Genomic DNA, 8,550 nt, shown 5'->3' with positions numbered 1-8,550 from the left:
GTCGATGAAGCGAATGCAATAAGGCTAACAGAAAATACATTTTGGCGTATGCAAACTATACTATCGTATTTACTTCGATAATCCTCAACAAGTTCAATACAAATGTATTTTAAAACGTTATTCAGTGTTTTATAATGAGTGTAGATGAAGGAGCCACATGCTACATGTTAAAGATGTGTAACCGGAGCATTCTATACCATCAAATTACAACAAAAGTTTCCATGGTTTCAGAACAAGAGTGTTAGAATATTCGTTTTGCAACTTGGTGTGTAAAGCATTAATTTAGACTAGAAGTTTAAAGTAATTTTAGAAAAAAACAAATATGATTAAAAAATATATATAGATATTTACTCTATTCTATGGATGCTGAAAAAAGACAGACATTCGTATAAATTTGCATCCATAAATATGTATTTTTCCCTTCATAACCACTTATAAAAAGCATTACAACCTCCGCAATTAATTATTTCCAATAGTTTATCACTTTTCTGAAGTCAAATAGGCTTATTTTCTACTTTCTTTTTGCATTCTTGTATTCGCTCCTTTTTGGGAGTATGGAACAGAACAAAGGGAACGTAACAAAGAGTCTACTACACCGACTTACTGTGCTATGTCTTATACCTGTTGCTCAATGCTCACTCCAAAAACTACCAGGACTTAATCCGCCTTTATACGTTGTTGCGTTCTGGAATCATAATAGAAGACTGTAAAAATGTTCCATTTAGTCTTATTTCAGCTATTAGATTATCTAAAGAAAGAAGCATATATGCACCTGATTGTATTGTTCTTAATTCTTCACACAAAAAAGTGTCCATACCACTCTGAACTTCACAATGTAATTATTTATATAAATAGGCCTACGAATTTGTATTCAAACGTGTATTTTATCCAAAAAAATGTATTATTAAAAAAGAAAGTTCGTCGTCACGCGCAATTCTATTGCCAACTTCCCACACCATCCAACTTTTGACAGCTTTGTCTCCTTCAACCCATCCCCTTTCAGATAAACACCACGAAACAACTACAAACGTCGATTCATATAGTTTATATAAGTCAATAATAAGCGAGTTATTTAAGAAGGATATAGGTACATTTGAAAGCATCCACGCTCTCTCTCTCTCTCTCCCGTCTCTGCGCTGCATCAGACAAAGGAACGCTCCTCTCGGGCTTTGTGCTCTCAACTTTGCGAGCTGACGCACCAACTATCAGCAACTTTTTATGTTGTAATTAAATCTCATCAAAAATCTCATCAAAAACAACACATGGCGTAACATTCACTTTAAACACCCACTTACCGTTGCATTTCCTATGTTCGTGGAAGTCGTCCGTTGCGTTTGGAAAAGTTTAAAAGTGCATATTTGGGTTGTGTTGTTGGCGCTCTTTGTCTGCACGTGTGAAGGGGATTCTTGGCCGCGCCTTGTTCATTTCATTTTCAGTCCCGCCCTCTAAAAACTACTAAACAACAACAAAGGAAAGAACATCATAGTTACGGTATATTCATAAGATAAACACTAACAACATATTACTCAATTATAATTTGATTTATTTTCCAGATATTTTACGCAAAGACGATATATTTCCATATAGACCGTTACTTCGGTAACTCTTTGTCCAGAGACCTCACTGTCTGTGCTTGTCTGGACGTCCCTCTCCCACATCAATTAGGGACAACTCTGATGACTGATATAACTCGATATTATATAACAGCTTTAATATGGACTTGTTGTCTTTATACCATTCAAATGAAAGGAGTTTACTTTTCTAACAATAGACAAGCTGAGAAAGATTATAAGGCTTCGTTGGTTAGTTTATGAAGCTTTATTGATGTTTGTTATGAATAAGAGGAAGGAACAAAAATGTAGAACAATTTGGAACTTCTAGACGTCAAAGATTAAAAGCTTTTATAAAATATAATATTTATATTATAAAATACATATATTTTTTAATAATACAACTATTGCTCTACAAAGCCTTAGATTGTCCTGTCTCTGTGCAGAGCTTACAGTATTCACCATATTCATCCTCAACATTCCTACTTTTTAGGAATAAATAACATACAAAAGTGTGAAATACATGTTTACATTTAGCAGACACCCTTATCCAGAGTGACTTACACAAGCAATTAGGCTTAAGTGCCTTGCTCAAGGGCACATCAACAGATGTTTCATCTAGTCAGCTCAGCAATTCGAACTAGTAACCTATCAGTTACTGGCCCAACATTCTTAACCACGAGGCTACCTGCCACTCTAACAAACACAAAGCATTGCATTATAAATCAACACTATGCCCTCAATTGATTGTATTAACTTTGTATTTACTGTTGAGAAGACTAAACAAGTTTTCAAACAAGAGCAAGATAAGCTTCATGAAATATTCAACCTGAACTTGAATATTGAAAGCACAGAAAGACCAACCGCTGTGTAACAAGTCAGTAGTCTGAAAACATCACCCGCTGTGTAACAAGCCAGTAGTCTGAAAACATCACCCGCTGTGTAACAAGTCAGTAGTCTGAAAACATCACCCGCTGTGTAACAAGCCAGTAGTCTGAGAAGATCACCCGCTGTGTAACAAGCCACTAGTCTGAGAAGATCACCCGCTGTGTAACAAACCAGTAGTCTGAAAACATCACCCGCTGTGTAACAAGCCAGTAGTCTGAGAAGATCACCCGCTGTGTAACAAGCCAGTAGTCTGAGAAGATCACCCGCTGTGTAACAAGCCAGTAGTCTGAGAAGATCACCCGCTGTGTAACAAACCAGTAGTCTGAGAAGATCACCCGCTGTGTAAAAAACCAGTAGTCTGAGAAGATCACCCGCTGTGTAACAAGCCAGTAGTCTGAGAAGATCACCCGCTGTGTAACAAGCCAGTAGTCTGAGAAGATCACTCGCTGTGTAACAAACCAGTAGTCTGAGAAGATCACCCGCTGTGTAACAAACCAGTAGTCTGAGAAGATCACCGCTGTGTAACAAGCCAGTAGTCTGAGAAGATCACCCGCTGTGTAACAAGCCAGTAGTCTGAGAAGATCACCCGCTGTGTAACAAGCCAGTAGTCTGAGAAGATCACCCGCTGTGTAACAAGCCAGTAGTCTGAGAAGATCACCCGCTGTGTAACAAACCAGTAGTCTGAGAAGATCACCCGCTGTGTAACAAACCAGTAGTCTGAGAAGATCACCCGCTGTGTAACAAACCAGTAGTATGAGAAGATCACCCGCTGTGTAACAAGCCAGTAGTCTGAGAAGATCACCCGCTGTGTAACAAGCCAGTAGTCTGAGAAGATCACCCGCTGTGTAACAAACCAGTAGTCTGAGAAGATCACCCGCTGTGTAACAAACCAGTAGTCTGAGAAGATCACCCGCTGTGTAACAAACCAGTAGTCTGAAAATACATGTTCTTTGTTCTGAACTGCCTTGCAGCATAACCTGTGAAGTTCCTTCTGCTTTGGTTCAGTTACAATGTTGAGGTTTTTCCAGTACAAGACAATAATTCCATCAAACATTGAATCATATTGTTTCTTTAAAGGGACCAAAGTACATATTGAATGTCTGTGGTATGCGACGGATACCTAGGGATACAGACAGATAGCTGTAAGGTACCAGTGGAGCATGTTCATTGGAGGAGGGACACACATTTGGAGGGATGGTGACAGTCCATTGTAGTTCTTCTCTCCCCTTGACTGGACTACAAGTCCCAGAGGACAGTAGGGGGCATGAAAAAATACACTTACAACCCACAAACTCCAAATGGCACTCTATGTCCTTTATAGTGCACTACTGGTATAGATAGACACAGTCTGGCTGGTGTATGTAGAGGTATAGATAGACACTGTCTGGCTGGTGTATCTAGAGGTATAGATAGACACTGTCTGGCTGGTGTATCTAGAGGTAGAGATAGACACAGTCTGGCTGGTGTATGTAGAGGTAGAGATAGACACAGTCTGGCTGGTGTATCTAGAGGTAGAGATAGACACAGTCTGGCTGGTGTATGTAGAGGTAGACACAGTCTGGCTGGTGTATCTAGAGGTAGAGATAGACACAGTCTGGCTGGTGTATCTAGAGGTAGAGAAAGACACAGTCTGGCTGGTGTATCTAGAGGTAGAGGTAGACACAGTCTGGCTGGTGTATCTAGAGGTAGAGGTAGACACAGTCTGCCTGGTGTATCTAGAGGTAGAGATAGACACAGTCTGGCTGGTGTATGTAGAGGTAGAGATAGACAGTCTGGCTGGTGTATCTAGAGGTAGAGATAGACACAGTCTGGCTGGTGTATCTAGAGGTAGAGATAGACACAGTCTGGCTGGTGTATGTAGAGGTAGAGGTAGACACAGTCTGGCTGGTGTATCTAGAGGTAGAGATAGACACAGTCTGGCTGGTGTATGTAGAGGTAGAGATAGACAGTCTGGCTGGTGTATCTAGAGGTAGAGATAGACACAGTCTGGCTGGTGTATCTAGAGGTAGAGATAGACACAGTCTGGCTGGTGTATGTAGAGGTAGAGGTAGACACAGTCTGGCTGGTGTATCTAGAGGTAGAGATAGACACAGTCTGGCTGGTGTATCTAGAGGTAGAGATAGACACAGTCTGGCTGGTGTATCTAGAGGTAGAGATAGACACAGTCTGGCTGGTGTATGTAGAGGTAGAGGTAGACACAGTCTGGCTGGTGTATCTAGAGGTAGAGATAGACACAGTCTGGCTGGTGTATCTAGAGGTAGAGATAGACAGTCTGGCTGGTGTATCTAGAGGTAGAGATAGACAGTCTGGCTGGTGTATCTAGAGGTAGAGATAGACACAGTCTGGCTGGTGTATCTAGAGGTAGAGGTAGACACAGTCTGGCTGGTGTATCTAGAGGTAGAGATAGACACAGTCTGGCTGGTGTATCTAGAGGTAGAGATATACACAGTCTGGCTGGTGTATCTAGAGGTAGAGATAGACAGTCTGGCTGGTGTATGTAGAGATAGAGATAGACAGTCTGGCTGGTGTATCTAGAGGTAGAGATAGACACAGTCTGGCTGGTGTATCTAGAGGTAGAGATAGACAGTCTGGCTGGTGTATGTAGAGGTAGAGATAGACAGTCTGGCTGGTGTATCTAGAGGTATAGATAGACACAGTCTGGCTGGTGTATCTAGAGGTAGAGATAGACACAGTCTGGCTGGTGTATCTAGAGGTAGAGATACACACAGTCTGGCTGGTGTATGTAGAGGTAGAGACAGACACAGTTTGGCTGGTGTATCTAGAGGTAGAGGTAGAGACAGTCTGTCTGGTGTATGTAGAGGTAGAGATAGACACAGTCTGCCTGGTGTATGTAGAGGTATAGATAGACACAGTCTGGCTGGTGTATCTAGAGGTAGAGGTAGACACAGTCTGGCTGGTGTATCTAGAGGTAGAGGTAGACACAGTCTGGCTGGTGTATCTAGAGGTAGAGGTAGACACAGTCTGGCTGGTGTATCTAGAGGTAGAGATAGACACAGTCTGGCTGGTGTATCTAGAGGTAGAGACAGTCTGGCTGGTGTATCTAGAGGTAGAGATAGACACAGTCTGGCTGGTGTATCTAGAGGTAGAGGTACACACAGTCTGGCTGGTGTATGTAGAGGTATAGATAGACACAGTCTGGCTGGTGTATGTAGAGGTATAGATAGACACAGTCTGGCTGGTGTATGTAGAGGTAGAGATAGACACAGTCTGGCTGGTGTATGTAGAGGTAGAGACAGTCTGGCTGGTGTATGTAGAGGTAGAGATAGACACAGTCTGGCTGGTGTATGTAGAGGTAGAGATAGACACAGTCTGGCTGGTGTATGTAGAGGTAGAGATAGATACAGTTTGGCTGGTGTATCTAGAGGTAGAGATAGACAGTCTGGCTGGTGTATGTAGAGGTAGAGGTAGACACAGTCTGTCTGGTGTATGTAGAGGTAGAGATAGACACAGTCTGGCTGGTGTATGTAGAGGTAGAGGTAGACACAGTCTGGCTGGTGTATCTAGAGGTAGAGATAGACACAGTCTGTCTGGTGTATGTAGAGGTAGAGATAGACACAGTCTGGCTGGTGTATGTAGAGGTAGAGACAGTCTGGCTGGTGTATCTAGAGGTATAGATAGACACAGTCTGGCTGGTGTATCTAGAGGTAGAGATAGACACAGTCTGGCTGGTGTATCTAGAGGTAGAGATATATACAGTCTGGCTGGTCACTACAGACCCTGGTTCATAGGTCTAAGGCATTTCATCTCAGTGCTAGAAGCGTCACTACAGACCCTGGTTCAGCGGTCAAAGGCACTGCATCTCAGTGCTAGAGGCGTCACTACAGACCCTGGTTCAGTGGTCTAAAGCACTGCATCTCAGTGCTAGAGGCGTCACTACAGACCCTGGTTCAGCGGTCTAAGGCACTGCATCTCAGTGCTAGAGGAGTCACTACAGACACCCTGGTTCAGCGGTCAAAGGCACTGCATCTCAGTGCTAGAGGAGTCACTACAGACACCCTGGTTCAGCGGTCTAAGACACTGCATCTCAGTGCTAGAGGCGTCACTACAGACCCTGGTTCAGCGGTCTAAGGCACTGCATCTCAGTGCTAGAGGAGTCACTACAGACACCCTGGTTCAGCGGTCAAAGGCACTGCATCTCAGTGCTAGAGGCGTCACTACAGACACCCTGGTTCAGCGGTCTAAGGCATTTCATCTCAGTGCTAGAGGAGTCACTACAGACCCTGGTTCAGCGGTCTAATGCACTGCATCTCAGTGCTAGAGGAGTCACTACAGACCCTGGTACAGCGGTCTAAGGCACTGCATCTCAGTGCTAGAGGCGTCACTACAGACACCCTGGTTCAGCGGTCTAAGACACTGCATCTCAGTGCTAGAAGCGTCACTACAGACCCTGGTTCAGCGGCCTAAGACACTGCATCTCAGTGCTAGAGGCGTCACTACAGACCCTGGTTCAGCGGTCTAAGGCATTTCATCTCAGTGCTAGAAGCGTCACTACAGACACCCTGGTTTGAATCCAGGTTGTATCACAACCGTCTGAGATTGGGCGGCGCACAATTGTCCCAGTGTGGTCCGGGTTTGGCCGGTGTAGGCCGTCATTGTAAATAAGAGTTTATTCTTAAAACTGACATGCTTAGATCAGTAAGTAAAAGGTGCAGAGATTACAGACACACCCACTCAGACCCTAACTGGCAATCCATTTTAATACATTTCCTTTCTATATAAATCCCACATACTCCCCAGTATCCAGTGATTTCCACAGTGTAATTTCCTTACTCCCACTAGCCAGGAAGGCAGCCCAGCAGTCTTGACTCTCCTCTCTCCCAGCCTGACACCCTCCCCTTCACCCAAAGAGAGGAGAGGGGGGTGGCTGAGGCTCTAGCCCTCCCCCCTGCTGGGTTTTTACTGAGCCACTACCTACATTCACCTCCCTCTCTGTAATCAGCTGAGCTGAAGGGGGGGGGGGGGGGCTACAGCAAGGTAGGTATGAGATAGCACCACTAACTTCCACTATCAGGTTAGCTAATCAAGTGGCTAATTGTATGGTTCTTAGAAGGGTTTCGAATACAGAATGGAGAGGGATTATGTCAAGGTTTTAGTCCTAAAATGACAATTCCCAATATCCATTCTAGCCTACCACTTAGTATGAAGCAATGTATTAGGAGTGTACATTCTAATTAGGGTTCTAGAACTCAACACAACCTTTTTTAGTGCGTAGTAGTTAATATAGTAGTAAAATAACAGGTTAGAAACGGAGAGAGAGTGTTCATCAGACAAGCCTGGGCCTGTATTCATCAGCACTCAGAAGGAGTACTGATCCAGGATCAGGTTAACCCACCTTGTACATGTCATCTTATTCATTACGCTCTTCAAAAAGTCAAACTGATCCTACTCTGAGACTCTTGAATGTGAATACAGGCCCAGCCTGTTTGCTGTGCCGATTTGGATGTCTCATCCTGCATCCTAGCCAGCATGCAGCCAGCCAGGCCCCATCCCCCCACATACGCTAATACACTGTGCTGTCTGGGGAAGGGGGAGGGGAGGCACTGTCTGGGAGACAGACATGGAGCTAGGAAGTGAATAGATGCTGACTGCTGAATAACACAACCCTTGTAATACCACCAGAACATCACCTCCCAAGGATTACAAGGAGACATATTTACAACGATAGTTAGGGTAGATATTGGCCGGGGTAGGCCATCATTGTAAATAAGAATTTGTTCTAAACTGACTTGCCTAGTTAAATAAACATGAAAATAAATATTCATACACGGACTGATGTTATAGACCACGTAAAGGTAATTCTATTTCTTATACAGTATGTCTGTGAGAATGCGTGAAGTGTGGGATCTTCCATGTTATCACTCCCCATATAAACTGTCGTAAACAACCACAGCTAACCAATAAGGCCTTGTAGCCTTTACACTAATGCCCTACATTGACTAGTGTACAGTACACCATTTTCCATTACCTAAAAGAAGCACGCCTAATGCACTAGTAGGTTTTGTATACGTGTGTACATTATGTGTGTACAGTAATGTACACCTTGTTTTCATGGTTTTAAAAGCAGCATTTCTATACATGTACAAACATCAGA

Source organism: Salvelinus namaycush, unplaced genomic scaffold, assembly GCF_016432855.1.
Source record: "Salvelinus namaycush isolate Seneca unplaced genomic scaffold, SaNama_1.0 Scaffold1838, whole genome shotgun sequence".
In the NCBI taxonomy this organism is placed as follows: Eukaryota; Metazoa; Chordata; class Actinopteri; order Salmoniformes; family Salmonidae; genus Salvelinus; species Salvelinus namaycush.
Note: the sequence above shows the minus strand (reverse complement) of the source record.